This window comes from Castor canadensis, chromosome 3 (assembly GCF_047511655.1).
Source record: "Castor canadensis chromosome 3, mCasCan1.hap1v2, whole genome shotgun sequence".
NCBI classification, from domain to species: domain Eukaryota; kingdom Metazoa; phylum Chordata; class Mammalia; order Rodentia; family Castoridae; genus Castor; species Castor canadensis.
This window is the reverse complement of record NC_133388.1, coordinates 144,046,711-144,066,885: the sequence shown is the minus strand read 5'-3', so window position 1 is coordinate 144,066,885 and position 20,175 is coordinate 144,046,711. Positions and strand designations below refer to the sequence as shown.

Sequence of the window (20,175 nt, the reverse complement as noted above, 5' to 3'; positions counted from 1 at the left end):
TCTTATTGCTTATTACTCAGTTTCTCTTTTTTCCCTGGATGGGGGTCAGTCTGTCTAGGGGGCTATGCTGATCTGGCCCAGGGTTGTCTGTGGGAGTACTGCGTACCACTTAGCTCACCTTGTCCGCGTCTTCCCAAGTTGTCTGGGTGCGGGCGACTGGCACTGGCCCTGGGGGCCTCCTGGTTTCTCTGTTCAAAGTGAAGTGAGATGCTCTGCACAGGCTGGTGGTGTGGAGGGGTCAAAGTTTTGCCTGTTCTCAGTGGCCTTGCCTGCAAGGTGTGTCTTCAGCATCTCTCCAAGATTTCACTTTAGGAGACATGCTTTCTGCTTCCTCCCTCTAGCTGCAATCTTGGAACTCCTACTTGTGGTCATCTTTGAACCACCATCCTCCTGATCTCTGCCTCCTCAGTAGCTAGGATTATAGGCGTGAGCCACTGGCACCATATAAGGGATCTTTCTTATAAGTTAAATCAGACCATTTCTAGGTTTTTAAAATTACTCTTAGAAATACCACTGTATACAACGCATACTTGCAAATATAGGAATTAGGCACCTGATTTTTTAATCTTCTATATTTAAGAACTTTACATAACATTTGTAAATAATAGACACATCATGTAGAAATCCTCATTGCCCTCTTGGCTCTCTAGACCACAGCACCCTAGCAGTCACTCTGTCCTGACAATGTCCACAAACAGACTACAGAGAGGTCAAGATATCGACCTCCTCTGCCTCAGGAGGGCTGGGTGGGGATAGGGCAGCCAGAGTCCCTGCTCACCCCAGTGGGCTATAAATCATCAGTGTTGTTAATTTCATTGCTTGCTGTGACTTGCAAGAGAATCATGGTCGAAACTAATCCAATTTACCAAATGATTCCACTCATGGTGGCTACACATAAATCAAATTGAATAAAGCATTTTGGCTAGTGGATTCAGATTTTTTTTCCTTCTAAATTTCACTAGTTTGTCAGTGATCACATTGGATTTCAGTAATTGCTACAGAATCAGTTTTGTAAGTATATTGTTTGTATATTCAATTGAGTTTATAAAATTCTAATTTGAGGTATAACAGACATAGGCAAAACAAATTACTTTAAAAAATTCCTATAGAGAATCTTGAATTTTAGGAGCTTGAATTAAAGAAAAAGTCCTTGCAATCACACAAAAGTAGAATTCCTATTTTCAACTGAAAATGAGTCATATTTTCAAATGAAAGAAAAAAGAGAATGCCTACAGATGAGAAAGACAAGTGTTTTTTAAATTATTGTTTGTTGGGGTTGTTTTATGTTTTGTTTTGGTTTTTGAGATAGGGTCTTGCTTTGTAACCTAGGCCAGCTTTGAACTCAGAATCCTCCTGCCTCGCCTCCCAAGTGCTGATAAGTTTTCCTTACAAACATACAATGTTCCTGTGCAAGAGCTGTTTTTGTTATGTCTTAGTATTCACTATTACAATTTTACATTTAGGAAAGAAAATAGTAGACTATCCTATCAATATTTTCTGAAAATATTGAATATTTCAGAACCTTGACATTGACATAATTTTCACATATTTGGATGTGAAATGTGAAATGTTACCATTTAAACTCTTGCAAGGAAACCCAGGTAAAGAACTGGTACAATGCCTCCATAAAGACTCCAGACCTTTGTTGCTGTTGTCACTGGTGTCATTTTGTAAAGAGGATAAAGAGTATTTATACCACAATCAAATAAGCCTTAATCATGGAAAATGATAAAGGAAGAGTCTATTTCTGTTTTTCATTTCCTTTTTTCTTTTGGTGGGATGGGGCTTTCAACTCCAGGCTTCCCAGTTTACAAAGCTTGAGACACTCTTCCAGTCACTGTTTTTTTCATTTCTACAGCTAAAGAGAGATTCCTACCATCTTTAATTGATGCAGAAAACTTAAAATGCCTTAAATATTAGTTAAATATGATTTGGAGCTTAGTGCCTGCTGAGGGAATTTCATGTGACCTTTTATCACTACAGATTTCATTCTACTTACCATAGTTGTAATTACACATTTATTTATGCAGTTCTTTATTTCTTCAAATGTTTCATTAAGCACAGGCTGTTGTTTGTCCTGTCCCAAATATAAACCAAATACTTTTGCTAAAGTTTAAGAGACCATGTTTTTCTAACATTTTAAATCTAGGATGGTTATAGAACGAGGGGGAAAAAAAACAATAGTTTTTCTTAGGAGGTGTAATTGGGATTTTTAACTATACAAAACAAATGAAAATACTGTCTATTTAAAAGAGATTTTTTTTTCCTTCTTTATTGTTGTGCTGGATGGGGGGACATTGTAGCATTTACAAAGGTTCTTACAATATATCAAATATATCATACTTGAATTCATCCCCTCCTCTGGTCTCCTTCATCCCCTCCCCTGCTCTCCTTCATCCCCCTTCCCCATATTCCTGGAGCAGTTTCAACAGGTAACATTTTTTGCATTTACATACACACATATATATATTATTTGTACCATATTCATCCTCCTACCCTCTTTCCCCACCATCTCCTCCCTCCCACTGGTGCCAACCCTCCCCACCCAGGACCCAGGAGAACAGGATAAAAGAAAAAAGATAAAAAGAAAAAGATAAAAACATTTTTGCTAGTTTGAGATAAAGATAGCTACATAGGAATTTCCTTTTGATGTTTCCATGCATGTATATGTATTACAACCCCAAATGATTCATCTTCTCTAGTCCTTAGGAGAGTTTTTTTTTTGCTTTTTGGGTTTGTTTGTTTGTTTGACTTAAGGGAAATCCAGAGATTGCTGAGTGGGAACATTAGTTACTAGAGAGCTGGCCTTCTTTCCTCTTTCTGTCCCACCATGGAGCAATCCATCTGTGAAAGTACCTCATGGTCCATGATGGCTGCTGAAGCTCCAATTGTGGTGTAGGACAAATGGCCACCTATGCTTTAAGGAACCATTCTAGCAGTCCCACCCAACCTTTGATGACATCTCATTGGAATGAATTCAGCCACGTGGGTGCATAGCTGCTAGAGAAGCTGAGATTTGTCACCTAAAGCTAGGCACTTTGCCACTGCAAATAAAATTGGGATCTTGTATGAATGAAAAAAGTAGTAAATGATAAGGCAGAAAATTAGGAGTCTGTACTGTATAATTTAGAACTATTGTCATTGCCAAAGTGAAAATGTATTTGTCCTTTCAGCAAATATAACAGACATGAGATGAGCTCAGAATTTGGAGAAAACAGGCAGCATCAGAATAAACAAGGGAAGTTGTGCCTTATCATCATTGTATCAGATACTATTTTCTTTCTATGTTCATCCCCAGTGTTCAGCAAAGTGATGATTTAAGGCCAGGTGAATTTCTAAGAATAACTGGCAATTACCACTGTCCTCTACCCCATGATTCCTTCCTAGAAAATGACATTTTATAGCTGCTATCCACTAAGGAGGTGCTAACTTCCTATGAAACAATCTTTTCCTACTTAAAATTTTGAGTTTTGTGGCATATAAAAATTTGTTCTCAGCTGTGTAATCAATCTAACTTTCTAATCTTATCTTTTGTAAAAATGATGCCTACCTGGGCCTGGTGACTCATACCTATAACCCTAACTACTCAGGAAGCAGAGATCAGGAGGATCACAGCTTGAAGCCAAACTGGGCAAACAGTTCCATGAGATCCTATCTCAAAAAAACCCTTCATAAAAAAGGGCTGGTGGATTGACTCAAGATGTAGGCCCTGAGTTCAAGCCCCAGTACTGGAAAAAAAAAAAAGAATGCATAAAATGTTAAAAAGGAACAACATATTCTCAAGGCTTCCTCAACTTATCAATCTTCAAGTTATTTCATTTTACTTTTTTCATAGACATATATTTTCCAAAAGTGGTGTACACATACTTTTCAAAACAAGATTCTACTAAGGGTTCCTTGGTCAACATACTAATATACTAGAGTTATTAGGAAGAAGTGTTCACACTTTTACTCACTGCATTTCTATTTCCAGGGAAGTTATTGTGTCTTTGTATTTTCACTGGCTGTTGGCTTTGTGCAGAAACAGTAAGTTAGCATAAAACCAATTTTCTATTTGTTTCAGTTGTTATGAAAAGTAGCAATAAAAAGGTTTAGAACTAGGGCAAACTACACCTTTTCTTTGTTTGTCTCTGCATTGTATAGTTCTTACATTTTTAATGGCTATTTCCATGAATGATTGTGTTGGCAATTATAAAATAACAAGGTGGAAAATAAAAGATCTGATTTTTTTTTCTTTTTTTTTTTCTTTTATTATTCATATGTGCATACAAGGCTTGGATCATTTCTCCCCCCTGCCCCCACCTCCTCCCTTACCACCCACTCTGCCCCCTCCCTCTCCACCCCCACCCCCTCAATACCCAGCAGAAACTATTTTGCCCTTATTTCTAATTTTGTTGTAGAGAGAGTATAAGCAATAATAGGAAGGAACAAGGGTTTTTGCTGGTTGAGATAAGGATAGCTATAGAGGGCATTGACTCACATTGATTTCCTGTGCGTGGTGTTACCTTCTAGGTTAATTCTTTTTGATCTAACCTTTTCTCTAGTTCCTGGTCCCCTTTTCCTATTGGCCTCAGTTGCTTTTAAGGTATCTGCTTTAGTTTCTCTGAATTAAGGGCAACAAATGCTAGCTAATTTTTTAGGTGTCTTACCTATCCTCACCCTTCCTTTGTGTGCTCTCGCTTTTATCATGTGCTCAAAGTCCAATCCCATTGTTGTATTTGCCCTTGATCTAATGTCCACATATGAGGGAGAACATACAATTTTTGGTCTTTTGGGCCAGGCTAACCTCACTCAGAATGATGTTCTCCAATTCCATCCATTTACCAGCGAATGATAACATTTCGTTCTTCTTCATGGCTGCATAAAATTCCATTGTGTATAGATACCACATTTTCTTAATCCATTCGTCAGTAGTGGGGCATCTTGGCTGTTTCCGTAACTTGACTATTGTGAATAGTGCCACAATTAACATGGGTGTGCAGGTGCCTCTGGAGTAACCTGTGTCACAGTCTTTTGGGTATATCCCCAAGAGTGGTATTGCTGGATCAAATGGTAGATCAATGTCTAGCTTTTTAAGTAGTCTCCAAATTTTTTTCCAGAGTGGTTGTACTAGTTTACATTTCCACCAACAGCGTAAGAGGGTTCCTTTTTCCCTGCATCCTCGCCAACACCTGTTGTTGGTGGTGTTGCTAATGATGGCTATTCTAACAGGGGTGAGGTGGAATCTTAGTGTGGTTTTAATTTGCATTTCCTTTATTGCTAGAAATGGTGAGCATTTTTTCATGTGTTTTTTGGCCATTTGAATTTCTTCTTTTGAGAAAGTTCTGTTTAGTTCACTTGCCCATTTCTTTATTGGTTCATTACTTTTGGGAGAATTTAGTTTTTGAAGTTCCCTATATATTCTGGTTATCAGTCCTTTGTCTGATGTATAGCTGGCAAATATTTTTCTCCCACTCTGTGGGTGTTCTCTTCAGTTTAGAGAACAGAAGCTTTTTAGTTTTATGAGGTCCCATTTATCTATGCTATCTCTTAGTTGCTGTGCTGCTGGGGTTTTGTTGAGAAAGTTCTTACCTATACCTACTAACTCCAGAGTATTTCCTACTCTTTCCTGTAAAAGATCTGATTTTTTAAGGGACAAGGCCACTAGTCACAGTCAGAAGGCTAGACTTTCAGAAGCTAGCTAAATGTATACTAGTTAAGAAATAGTTGTTCGATAACCAACTTGGAAATATTTGAATTTCATCTACGTTTGCTGGTGAATATGGCTCTTTGTGGTTTGTTTTCCTTTGAAAGAGATGAACATCAGACTCCACTGTGGTGTTCAGAGTAAGTCTGACCCAAAGTGAACATCATGCATATTCTGGGAGCACTGGGGCCTCTCAAAGTATTAGCCTGTACTACCTTTAGGACAAAGGTGGTTGCCTACACATTTTGGAACTGTGTCCTATCCATCTGTGTCTCTTTCTACCCATTCAAAAGCAGGGCTTTTTCTCATTCATCCTTTGTCTCACAGTACCCAATGAAGTGCATCACACAGGAGTTCAACAAAAGTCTGCCCCATTAAAATGTTTGTCAACTAGAATAAATGTAATTGAACAAGAAAAGCCAGGTAGCCTGACTGCTTAGTCAAATATCTATAGGGAAAAAACCTCCCGTTAAGTATGGAAAATGGCAAAGTAGGAATGCTTCCTTGGAACATAATCCAAAACGCAGTCTTCCCTAATTGCATTTATCTAACACTCTCAAACAGCCAGTAAAAATCATCAAACACAAGCAGAAACAGGAAGAACTCTCAGATGCCTATGCAGACCCACCCTCAAACATTTGCACATTGTGTACTACAGCCACCAATATATAACACTCTAGAGAGACCGTCATGTCTCCACTCCTGTTAAAAGATGGATCTCACAAGGTCTACCATGCAGTCGTTCTGGTGTCTTCCTAGCTTATTATTATAGGATGGCTGATGAGAGTTAATACACAGATAATAAGTGTTAGGTCTCAGTCCATGAGGCTGATGTGTGCAGTGCTAAAGTTTCACAGAAAAACAAGAATTGAAGCGGAAGCAAAGTTTTATTCAATTCCCAAGGGAGGAAAAGGGCCAGTACTGAGAGGTACTGGCACAGAATGAGGTTAGAGTTGGGATTTATAAGCATTTAAGATGCAGAAGAAATGTACTGCTGATGTCTTGTTTTTAGAGTTTAGCTAGCTGTTTCAGGAAGCTATTGGGGTAGTCAGTTTCTCCATGTTTTTCTAAGGTGGTTGTTCTCACAAGCTTTTCCATGACATCATGAAGTCAAATATGTTGTCAACAAGATGCAACAACAAAAAAACCCCAGTTTCTGCAAAAACAAAGAAAAACAGCCTTCCTGCCAGACAAAATGGAGTCTTTTACAAAATGGAATAGATTAGACTAATTTGATTTGGGGCCTTACATTTTCCCTCTCGGACTTAGGGGGACCAATTCTTTGGCAGTTTACTGGAGAGGAAGGTCTGTCTTCTGTAACATTTTCCTGTTGAGTGAGGTCATAGAGTTGTCCTTGAAAGGCTAGGGGGACACTCTGTGGTAAGGGCTGAAACTGGACAGTTTAAAAGGCAGGTTGATTTTTGGAGGACATAGGCTCTCTATGAATTGGATTATATGGTTTTGGAGAAAAGTGATTCACATACAGATGGTACAGGGCCCAAAAATGAGGAGAATCACAATGTAACCAAAGGTTTTAGAAAGGGAGTTCACCAAGAAAACTAGGGCCAGATGTTTAGTTTTCAATCAAAACCAATTTTATACATATTGGAAACTTTTTTCTTTTTAATTTATTGGTCCATTTTAATAGCTCATGTAAGTTAATTTGTATAATTTTAGATTGATATACATAAAAGTAAGATTTTTCTTTAGCCTTGCACCCATGCCTCCCTGTGCAGCAGTTAGGAGACCAAGAGCTCTTCTGTTTTGTAGGACTACACCATTAGAGAGTGTAATTCTATGGGTCCTTGGAAGTAGCAGGGTGCTGAGTTTGGTGGGCAAATCCTCAAGTGATGGGGAGCAGCAAGCTTAAGTGTAGCTGAATGGATCAAATAAGGCAGACCCAAGCTTAGTGGCTGTGGGAGTGGTTAATATAACCTGGAAGGGGCTTATCTAAGGTGGTTGGAGAGGTTTTGTTTGTCCAGGGAGGTATTTTAGAAGAACCCAATCTCTTGGTTGTAAAGAGGGTGTTTTAAGAGTATAGTCTATAGGTTGAGGAAGCAACATATTTTTTGAGAAACCAGTGCATTAGTTTAATGGCAGGTAAATAAGAACCTAAGGGAGGAAGGTCCTGACAAGTTACAGTGCAATGAGATACTATGCCTGTACATGAGTTTAAACAAACTATGGAGAAAAGGAGCCTTAGTGGGTAATGTGAAGTCAAAGGAGAGGAGAGGAAAGAGATTCATCCAGCTTTGGTGGAGTTCCAAAACCAGTTTAGTGAGTTGTCTCTTGAGAGAGGAATAGACCTTTTTTTTTTTTCTTTTTAAGAGGACTAAGGTTGCCAACTAGAGTGGAGTTAATAGGTAATCCCCAAAGCTTGTGACACCTGCTGAGTAATTTAAGAAATAAAGGTTGGCCTATTATTACTCTGTAAACAGGAAACCCAAGTCTAGAACAATAGATTGCAGTAATACCTTAGGTACATTTTGAAGCCTTTTTAGATGTAAGTAGGGAAGGTCTCCATCCAGCCTGGTAAGTTATCCATCATGATTAAAAGATATTTGTAATGCTTATGTGAAGGCATGTGTGTAAGGTCTAGCTGCCAATCCTTACCTGGTAAGTGGCCCCTACAATGGATTACTGCCAGTTAGGTTGGTAGCTGTGCAGCTTGTATGAGTTGTAGTATAAGGCAGGCATGTTATTATGGGGAAATCCCTAAGAAATGAGGAGGCCTCTTTCCAGATGGCAGCATAGAAATGTAGGACATAGTATGTGTATTTTGCTTCAGTATAAATATTTAATATCTTTGATCATCCTAATAATAGGGCCAGGGTGAGGGCAATCAGAGTTGCCTTTTGGACCCAGGTATTGGGCATTAAGGAGGACAATGAAAGGTGGCAGAAAAAAGGAAGTGTGTGGTATGGAGGGAGCCAGGAGGTCAAGTAAGTTGCAAGGAGAATTAGAGGTCATGTGTGTCTTTTTTAGTAATAATGTCCCTACCCATGAGAGGGTTTGGGCAATAGGGCTAACTAGGAATGGGTGGGTAAAGACTTGATCTCCCAGGGCAATTGTTAGTAAGGGGGTTTGAAGGACCTTAAGAGACTGTCCTTCTACTCCAATTATGGTGGTAAATGATGGGGAGAGAGGGCCTACAAATCCAGGGAGAACAGAGAAGGTGGGTCCAGCATCAATAAGATAACTGACTTACCTGCTATAGACAGAGCAGGCGTGGCCATGTTGGTGAAATCTGGAGGGTGGTCTGGCACTGGGGCGCTTCAATTTTCTGTGCCCAAAAGTCCCAGGAGTGATGAGTAAACTGTAGGCGCTTCCCTTAAAGACCCATTGATCCCTGGGCAGGGCTTGTTCCATCCTCCTATTTTCTGATATTGTAGGAGAAAAAAGAGAAAAGATAAAATGAAAATCATGACATTTGAGATGTAGAAGGAATATACTGTTGACATTTTGGGTTTCTTTGGTTTAGCTAGATGTTCTAGGAAGTGGCTGGAGTGATCATTTTCTCCATGTTTTTCCAAGGTGGTTGTGTATTAGCTTGTACAATCTTTTCTATGAGATCAAATATGTTGTCAACAAGATACAAGTGGGTCTCTACTTGAGTTCAGAATGAGTTTCTGCAAAATGAAGTAAAACAACCTTCCTGCCAAACAAGATGGAGTCCTTTACAAAATGGAGTAGGTTAGGCTAATTTGAGTTGGGGCCCACAGTAAGTAGAAGTGATCATTTATAGCAAAGAAGGTAAAAACAATACTGTGAAAAGCATCCATGAGGAACTTCAAACGGACAGTCTGGTGTCAATTATATATTGAGCAAACAGTGTTCTACATCCCAGTATCACTTAGGGAAAGTGAATTTTAGCCAAGGGCAATATTGATGTCAGCAAGGATGCCCCAGAGCCACAAAATAGTGACATTATCTTCAGTACTTTAAGGATGAGGTAACCAAATAGCCTTTGTTTAATAAAGAGAAGGAAAGGGGAATGTCCCCCCAACCATCTCCTTCTCACGGTCTCTCCTAGTAAACAAAACAAGCCTGACAAGAAGCCAGATCTGTGAGTCTTACAATGCAAGCTTGTGGGCTTTTGAATAGTTGGAACTATAACCATATAGCTCCAAGATGAGGTAAGAAGTCTCTCACAAATCCTACAGGAAACACTTACAAGGTGAGTTTTCTAACCTCTCAAAAAGAAGTTTTAGTTCTTCTCCTTTTTAGTTTTTTGCATAGATTTGTGAGGAATTCTGCTCAGAATTTGAAGACATTTCCATGCCATGATTACATGCATATGTAACCCTAGTAAATTTATTATCTCTCCTATACTGATACAGGAGCCTGGCCGACAGGGAGGATTGTGTTACTTTTTTTTACTAGTGTATATTAACTGTACAAAACAATTGGTTTCATGAAACATTTTCATACATCTATATAATATACTTTGATCACATTCACTCCCCTGTTACCCTCTCTTGTCTCCTCTTGTCCCTTCCTACTTGTCCTCTTTTTCTTTTCAAGTAGTCCCCATTCTACTTTCATGTCTTTTTTTTAAAATCAAGAATTATTTTATTTTTCCCAATAGTTATTAGATTTAGGACTCATTCTTCTCCATTGCCTACTTTCTGTAAGTAGAACTTTAATTTTTTATGTTGTCAAGGCTATTCTGTTTTATAATCAGACTATATCCCATACATTGCCTGCAGGTTGTTAAAGTTGAAGGTCAATAGAACAGTGTTTAAATTATTATAAATATGCAAACATTACTCACTACCAAGTGCATTACAGTACCATTGTACATTACCAAGTAATGTAATGATGGTGCTTTTTCCCCTTCTAGTTTCTAACGACACTCCTGTGCTACTCAAATGAGAATGGTCCTGACATCAAGATCAAAAGGACTATCCTTCTAGGTCAAATCATGCCTCATTTCAGATAAGTAATTCTCTCATACAGTTTTGACACAGTGTCTTCTTTTGCTTTTCGAGAGAATTAACGTAGACTATTCCTGATGTCTACTGCTTCCCACTTGTTCTATCTAGTTCTCAAAATATTTATCATTATCAAAGACATTATCTTTCTCAAAGACATTATTCTTGGAGCTCGCTGAGCCATTCTTCATACCAAATTTTTAGAAAGAGATCTGTGTTGTTATATTGTAATTTCATTTCATGACTGAATCCATTGCATCATTTTTCAGATTTTCCATTGTTTCTTCCCACAGCCCTATCTCCACCCCCATCCAGAAATTCACACTCATGGCTGCTCCTAGACCATATCATCACCTAGACTCGCTTCACTTTTGAGCTTCTACATTGCCAGTATCGCAGTCTGGAGGTCTCTGACACACCTCCTTTGCTTCTAGCTTCCTATGTCCCTCTCTCCCCTTCACAATCGCTCTTTAATTTCACCATAACCTTTAATTTCCCCAGGGCTGGCTTCATTTTCTTGTCTATCCATCACTTCAGCAGCCTATCTCCATGTTGTTAACTTAGTACTCTTTACTCCAGCCTCCCTAGTAGCTCACATTTCTACAGAATTACCAAGCACTGCAGAATAAAACTGCAATACTGTATATATTGCTTCTACTACACATTAGTGGTCTCCAACTTGAAGGAGGCCCCTCATTGCTGTTCAGTATTTAAGTGTCCCTACACCCATTGTTCTTCTCTTGATGGTAGCAATTGTGGCTTGCCATCACTCGTCCTAATTCTCATCATGTTTACCAGCTGGTTTGCTTCTCATTTCACAGAGAGAATAAAAGCTACAGGAAGGATGTGCCCTCAACTATCTTTTAATACTATGATCTGCTTTCCTTCATTTTGGCATTGCCAGGAAAAGCAAAAGACAGCTTTTACCTATAAAGTAAGTATCATATTTGTTCAGTTTATGGACTTATATGAAATGTGATCATAGGCCACAAACAAAGCCCCAAAAGGGGAAAATAATACAGGTCATGTTTTCTTACAGCAAAACAAGCAAAATAAAATTTGGCTAATCTGTGATAATATGTTTAGCAAAATAAAATAAAATTCAGCTAATATATGATCACATATTTAACACTTTTTAGTTTTAGGCACTAATATATGTTATTGATTAACCAATATATTAATTAATTAATAATATATATTATATTATATATATAATATATATTATTATATAACATATATTATATTATATATATAATATATATTATTATATAATATATATTATTAATTAATAATATATCTAATATTTATATATACACACAAACAGAGAGACAGACAAAGAGAGTGTTATTAAATTGTACACCATATTTCAGGTTACATATTTTGGGTTAGGAGTTCAGGGTCTCTAGTTCACCATCTTGCAGAGTTTAAGAAGCTCAGTCTACTTGATCCTTAACTTGCCCTTCTTTTGAGCTTTCTTAGCTTTGTCAGTGTGTTAGTTACTAGTCTTTTTTTTTTTTTTAACTCTGTCAAAGCTAGGTCAGTCCTATTATTTGGGTTCCAGGGTTGTTAATATCATGATGCTTAAAGATTTATACCTTATCCTATAGATCCAGAATATCATATCATATCTTATCTTGGAAATTATGAATTAAGTTAACCTAAGTTTCACTCTGTAACTGTGTAGGCTGCTAATTTCTACCCAATAGACTAATGTCATGTCAAAGTGTCAAAAAACACGTCTACCTAAAAAAACTTATTTCCTACTTGCCAAATAGTGTGTCTGAAATTCCCAATGTTGTAACTACTCTTCGAAATGCAAACAATTATCACATCCAGGAGAGAAAGCCTGATAATATGTCGTGATCATATTAAAGGACAATACATCCTCCTGCCTGGAGAGACTGGAGTGCCAGACAGGCAGTACTCGATGAGATATGTCTGTGTAGGGAGACTGGTCCTCCGAATCCTAGCCAGAGTAATTTCACCTTGCAGCAGGTTATTCTATGCTCCAGACTTCAGCAAAACACAGCCGTCCTTCCCATGGTCAGGCAGTGCTTCCTGACAACAGTAGCATCCCCAAGAAGAGCAAAGATGGAGCACCAAGCCCCTTCTGGGGTGGCTCAAAATCAGACATGGTTCCCATACTTAAAACAACAGCTGAAGAGTTTAACAAACACACCCTGTGTTGAGGGGGATGAACACTTCCAGAAGCCATGAGGTTGTTGAATGACAATCCAGTGAGAGGAGTGAGCTTCCTCCCTAGGAATGTGCCCTCAACTATCTTTTAATACTATGATCTGCTTTCCTTCATTTTGGCATTGAAGCCCCCAAGCTCCACCACACAACACAGGGTAGTGGCCCTGTGGTTGGCTGCATGCCAGAACTGGGCAGTAAGTCCCTATTGCTATTGACACCACATGCTCTGCTTGCAAGACACAGAGAAATCAAGCCAGTACCAAACAGGAAACTTCCTTCTCACCTGCTAGTATTTGTAGTGCTTAGAGCCGTGTGCAGAACTGCCAGGGGAGAATTGTCACCAGTGACCTTGCCTGGCTATGGGCCTCGTGTGTTACACTATCAGCATGCCCTGCAGGATGTGCCTACTGCTGCAATAGTGGCACAACAGCATTGGTGCAACCAGCCACATTCCAGTTGGATCTTAGACCTGCTCCATGGGAGGGGACCCACATGAGATTCTGTAAGCCAGGCCAGAAACCTGTGGCTGGGAAAGTCACTGATCCCAGCAGGGAAGCCACTGCTATTGCCTTGCTAGATGATTATGATGTACCAGTGAAACTGCTGAGCCTGTAATCGCCTCTGCTGCTTTAATACTAGGTGGTGATCTAAGTCCAGTTTTGTATCAATTCTACCATAGACTTACAGCTTGGTAGTCATGGTGTTGGTGCTTCAGGTACATACAGCCTTCCATAGCCATTCACTGTCCCATAAGTTACCCCAGTTAAAGTCATTTTATTCACCAAGCTGGACTTAATAAGGATCATTCCTTGGGGCTGTCAGTGTCGTTCCAGTTTGGAGACAGATGTATCTTTTATGTCTTCCTGGAAAAAAATCACACAACAGTGTAGCAAGAAGTGATACACTATGCTGAGCATGGTAGTTTATGCCTGTAATTCCAGCTACTGGGGAAGTACAGGCAGGAGGATTCAAAATTTGAGGTCAGTCTGGGCAAAGTTAGCAAGACCCTGTCTCAAAAAAGGAAGAAAAAAGAGAGAGTGATGCTGGTGAATAAAATTGAAATACATCACATTTTGTCAAAGATCTCTAATAGTTATATAATCTCTTATATTTCAACCATGGTTTAACCATTTTGCTGCATCTAATTTTTTGTTTATCTTGCTACAAATAATGCTGGTATCAAATCCTTCTTGGCACCTCTGATTAATTCCAGAAGAGAGATTTCTGAAATCTCCTGACACTATGCTGCCAAAGTATTTCCCAAGAATTCTGTGCCAATTTATACTACTTCCAGCTATATTTCAACATTTGAGATAACATTTAAAAAATCTTTGCCATTTTGATGGGTGAAAATGCTGTCCATTCTTGTCTTAATTTGCATGTCTTTGTTTAATAAGCCTGAGTTTTTCACAAATTTTTCCATAAGAATCTATTTGTATGTCTTTTTAATTAAAGATATACCTTGCCAATATTTAATGCTATCAGTTTGTGAGAGTTAACTATCAAGATTTAAATACATTATAATTTGTATTTCTATACATAGTTGTAATTAATGTTTTATTTTACAAATTACAATTCATCTCTAATAGAACTATACCATTTGAGTAAGTGCAAACTTTTATTTGCTTTAGGACATCTCAGAAATTTTCTTTTATCAAACCTAATTTTACAGATGAGGAAACAGAGTCAAAGAGTCTTAATAATAGCACATGACTGTCAATAAATAATAGTAGCATATAAGTATTAAACAATAGAGCCCAAACAGGAACCCAGTGGGCATGCTTTTAACCATTAACCTACTCCACTTTTTTTGATATCATGCCTCTTAAAGCATGTAACTTGTTACCTTTTGATGAAAGGACTAGTTGCAACTGACAGTGTTTGATTTTTGACCTATTTATTTCCCTGTGATCAAATGTCTCAAGGCTACAGATTCCCTGGTTCCTGGGTCCCTGAGATGATCTTACATTTTTTAATTGCTGTTGTGTTGGGTTTTTTAACTTACTAGTCAAGTGCTCTGTCACTTGAGCCATGCCCCCAGCTCTTTTCTGCTTTAGTTTTGTTTGCCTAAAGCGGGCCTTAGACCATGGTCCTCCCACCTCTGCATCTCACAAAACTGGGATTTCAGGCATGTGCCACCATCCCCATCTTGGTTTCCTGAGAATAGGGTTTTGAGAATTCCATTGAGCTGCTAGCCTAGAACTGTGACGCTCCCACCTTCACCTCCTGTGGAGCTGGGGCTACAAACATGTGCCATCATGCTCAGCCTTCCTGAGACAATCTATGCCATACCACTTCTGTCAGAAGCTTACAAGTAAGGGAGTGTGTGTACTTGAGGGTGGGGGAAAGTAGAAGAGGGATTAAAAAGTGGTTTTTATTATGAACTAGGTTTTGAACAAGTTTTAGCTGACTACAGCAGTCCTTTACTTACAGATGGTTAAGGGGTAAGTGTGTCCACACATGTGCCAAGCTGAGACACAGGCTGCTTTCCCATCATAACCCAGTCTTTGGGCACCAGTCTAGGATTTGGGATGTAGCTAAAACTTTATTTAAACACATATTCTTGTTTAGTTTCAATGCTATGCATGTTTAAACCTTTTGAATTCTAGAACTGTCTGCTTTACTTTGTCTTCCAAATGGACAAACAAAAAACCCTTTTCTATAGCCAAAAATATGCTATTTTATGACTTTATAAAAATTCAGTCATCAACAAATTTCCCATCAAAAGTTTTCCTCAACCACCCTATGCACTTTTAAATAAATCAGCTGAACATTCTACTTCAAATGGAAGGCAGACTGAATATGAAATGAATTATTTCTTTTGACAACTTTCTATGGAGCTGTATTTATCAATACAACTGAGATGCTGCAAACTTTTGCTGTAAGATCAAAATATAGAAGAAATGATAGTGACCATATAAGAGTTTGTTCTCCTTTGTTCAAACTTGAAGAGAATGTTGTGATATTTTAAAAGTAAGGTAAAATAAATAAAATAGGACCAGTAGCTAGTTGATCATTTAAGATAATTTCCTTTCATCAATTCTTTCAAAACAAAAAGAGGAAAGTGATCAAATAAAATTCTAGATGGATTAAAGATATAAATTAAAAAGACAAAACAATTAAAAAATGAAAAAATGGACACATTATTTTATAATCTTGAGGTGAGGAAGACTGTCCTAAGTATGATTATAATCCAGAAGCCATAAAGAAAAGATGAAGTCGGATGTGGTGGGGCACACCTGTAATCTCAGCATTCAGGAGTGACTGCAGGAAGATCTGGAGCTCGAGGCTAGCTTGGGCTATATTGCAGGACCCTGTCTCAAGAAACCAAACTGGGGCTGGATGTGCAGCTCAAGCTCTAGAGTCTGCCTTGTAAGTGCAAAACCCTGAGTTCATACCCCATTACTACCCAAAAAAGAAAAAGGAATATGTTTTACTATCAAAACATTAAATCTCATGTAACAGTAAAGTAAACATACAAAAGGCAAAATACCATAAACACCTGTGAAATACAATTTTAAGATCACTTAAAGTGGAATTGGGAAAAGTGAACAGAAGAAGTAAACATTCATATTTTACTAAACACCTTGTGAAGTAAATACTTTTATCCCAAGTTTGTGGCATTCTTCTTACCACTCAAAAGGAAGGAGAGAAGTGAAAGAGGGTTTTTTTTTTTTAAAAAAAGAGAGTAACAAAAGACTATTCTAAAATACCATATTTTCCATAATTCTCAAGATCAGCATAGTCTAACATCCTCAGCTATCTAAAAACTAAAAGAGGCCACAACGATTTCCAGGTGCAAAACCTGAATTCAGCCTGGAGGCATGAAACTTGACACTAGTGATACTGAAAATTTTTCAAATGCATGTTGTTCTTAAATTTTTAAACTGGGAAACAAACATTTAAACTCCTCTTGCTTTGTGAAAGCTTATTACAAATCTTTATCATAATGATGCATTGGCATAAATTATTAAAATTAGGATTATATAAAGTAACTTTTTAAATGGAAAGAATTCAATTTATCAGTAGTTATCAGTGACAGTTGTCTTTGTATTTTCACTAACTTAGCAATTAATTTCAGGTCACACTTTTCAGGAAAACAATGGGATTTTAAACTTCAGAATCAATATCAAAGAGGCAACAAATACCTGCAGAGATTAAATTTCATATAGACCTAAGGAATTTGTAATCTCGGATCACAGCCCAACATTTGTAAACAGAATACATGTCAATTACCAGTCTGTGCCATGAGGAAGTATAAGGAAATCAGCTTGGTAATAAAAGTCATTTCTTTTAAGATGTTTTCCTCTCCATATCCATCTACTTTTCCTACTTTCTTACAATTATAGCACAATCGTGTTTTATAACAAACAAGGAAAGGGGAACATATTGTTTTCCCAGTGATTTCTCTAGTTTATGAATTTATCTGAACTCACAAAAGAAGGGGAAATCCTTTCAAATTTTGATGCATACATAATTCATTATATTAAGAGGGTTGGGTATAGTGGCAGAGGGTTTGCCTAGCAAGCACAAGGTCCTAATTCAAATGCCTGTACCACCAGAAAAAGAAAGAAAGGGGAGGGGGGAGAGAGAGGGAGGGAGGAAAGAAGGGAGGGAAAGAGAGGAGAGAGAGAAAGGGAGAGGAGAGGGGAAGGGAGTGGAAGGGGAGCTGAGGAGAGGGGAGGAGAGGAGAAAGGAAAAGGGAAAGGAAAAGAAAAAGACTTGGGACCAAAAGTGTATCAGATTTTGGATTTTTTTCAGATTTCAGAATACTTGTATACTACATAATGAGATGTCTTAAACATAGAACTCAAGTCTAAACATGAAATTCATTTATGTTTTATAAATACCTATACATACAGCCTGAAGGTAAATTTATACAATCATTTTAGTATGCCTGTGCTTTTGTGTTTGTTTTATTTTGCTTTTGTGTGATTTGTTTTGTTTTGTTTTGGACATTACTGGGGTTTGAACTCAGGGCCTCACGCTTGTCAAGCAGGCTCTCTACCTCTAGAACACTCTGCCAGCCCTTTTTATTTTGTTTTTGAGACATGATCTCTCTTTGTAGCCTAGGCTAGTCTTAAATTGACTATGGAGCCCAGACTGGCCTCAAAGACCCTACTGCCTCAGCATCCCAAGTGCTGGAATTGCAGAAGTATACCAGCTATGCCTGCATTTTGAGTGTGACTTGTCACAGACGTCCAGGATGGAATTTTCCACTTGTGGCATCATGTTGGCATCAAGAAAGTTTTGAATTTTGGAATATTTTAGACTTCATGTATTTGGATTAGAGTTCCTCAATCTGTAATGACAATTTTTAATAGAACTGTTCAAAGAGGTTTTTTTTTTTTAACCATTTGTATTCATTCATGTCTTTGAGTAATGACTATCTTTATGTAGGAAAAACAAATTATTCTTGGTAGAGTTCCTTGCTCTATGCACTATTAGTGATCAGGAGGACACTTCATGGTGTACACACAATGGGGAGGGTTAGGAAATGGGCAAATGGTCCCAGTGATACATTCTTTGGCTTGGAAATCATAATGTTTGGAAACAAAATCCAGTTTGCCAGATGTCACATCAGATTTTATGCTAGTTTTTTCCCTATGTCTCTTTCCATGTTAAAGGAGCACCTACACTACTTAAATGCATCTTTGATTTACCGTATGTTTATTGCAGATTTGCATTTAATTTAATTAAGCTACCTAATTCCCTGACTATTCACAGTTGTTGATGCATACAAGGTTTCTTCAATATTTATGCACTTAGAAGAATAAGCATTCTAAAAGAATTAAAATCATGCATTGTTTTATCTCAGAAAGTAATACATGAAACCTGTTTCCTACAGCTACAAATGAAGAAAATCATCTCTCTTGGGAACTCTAACTGCAAGTTCTCAACCACCCAGAAGACATGAAGGGAAAATCCATGTGTTGTAAGATCTTGGTTGGTCTTCAGAGGGGAGTTATGACTCAAGCATAGTCACTGTGATTTTCATTCCTTATGAGTTGGAACACAGATGAAAATGCACAACTGAAAGCCATAGACTCCACCTTTCTCTGCCTGGAGTGTGCAAGGGTCCAGCTCTCTGCATGCTCCACGTCTTCCCAAGAGAAGTTGCTTTAAACTCTACATTTACACTATTTTTTTTCAGCAGAAGATCATGAACACTAATGTTTGTGCATGATTTTTCTTATTTCCTCATTCAATTTTTCTGTCTTTACCAAACCAGATTTTTGATGATTTTTAACTCAATAGCCAGACACTTAGTCTATCAGCAAATATGGCTTGAATGACTATTGACTTCTATGAACCAGGCCCTCTGCAGGCTTCTGGCCTAGTATGTGTTTTTTATCTAGTACTCACTTTGTGTCCATTTCAAATAATAAGTCTCATTGAAAGCAAGTCCCATTTTAAGTCAGTCCTACTGAGAAAATGAGTTATCTCATTCACCATTGGTGGGAGTTTAAAGAATATGACCTTTTTAGAAGATAATTCTATAATGTACATTAACATTTCAGTGGTACAATCATTAGCACATCAATTCTACTTGTAGACATTCCTTATTTAGAAATATTTACGTAGCTAGGCAAAGATATATATACATACACATTCATATGTAATATATGTATATACACCTACATAGGGATATATATACATATATATATACACTCAAGGAATATTTACAAAAATATTTTTATAATGAGAAATGGAGATATTGGTTAAAATGTAATACATATATAGATGAACTACTTGGTAGCCATTTCAAAAAATGGGACATGTTTATACTCACTAATATGCAAAGATGAGCATAGTCTATCACCCAGTGAAGATGAAGGTTATGGAAGAGTATTATGTACACAGTCTTCCAAAGGCTTCACTAAAATGCATTTTCATATCCATGTGTATGCTTGCATATATATAGGAAAAATAGAAAGGATTTTTATGGGATTATTAAAAGATCCACTAGAGAGTGGAACAATTACTTTTTATTTTGTGTATATATATATATATATATAACCATATACATATGGTTTTAATGTTCATATCAAGCATTACTAATTTAGTTGTTTGATACAGGCTCTTCATATGTAGCGAAGGGTGGTCTCAAACTCACCATCCTCCTGCAGCCCTTTCCCTCATGCTAGGATTACAGGCACATTCAGCTGCTTTATTAATGTTTTGGGGGGTTTTCCTTCTTTTTTTCCATTTTTGTTAGCATATATCCATTGTATAAGGGGGATTCATTGTGCTAATTCCCAATAGCCTTACATTGCACTTTGGTTAGATTACCCCCACCATCTCCCTTACTCCACAACCCCTCCTCATTCCACTTGAAGAATTACTAATGTTTTTAAG

General features: G+C 37.7%; 1 long non-coding RNA gene across 3 annotated transcripts in view; it reads left to right on the top strand.

Annotated features, from left to right (window-relative positions):
• Positions 1 to 19,633, top strand: part of LOC141421345 (uncharacterized) — a 31,414-nt gene extending 11,781 nt beyond the window's left edge. The window contains exons 1-4 of one of the 3 annotated variants that reach the window (XR_012445940.1): positions 8,181 to 8,218; positions 9,720 to 9,863; positions 11,442 to 11,554; positions 18,665 to 19,633. This is a non-coding gene — a long non-coding RNA (uncharacterized lncRNA). Of the gene's footprint in view, positions 1 to 8,180; positions 8,219 to 9,719; positions 9,864 to 11,441; positions 11,555 to 16,897; positions 17,058 to 18,664 lie in introns of those variants that run through there. The other 2 variants (XR_012445939.1, XR_012445941.1) reach the window with 2 other exon arrangements.
• Positions 19,634 to 20,175: the final 542 nt, after the last annotated feature.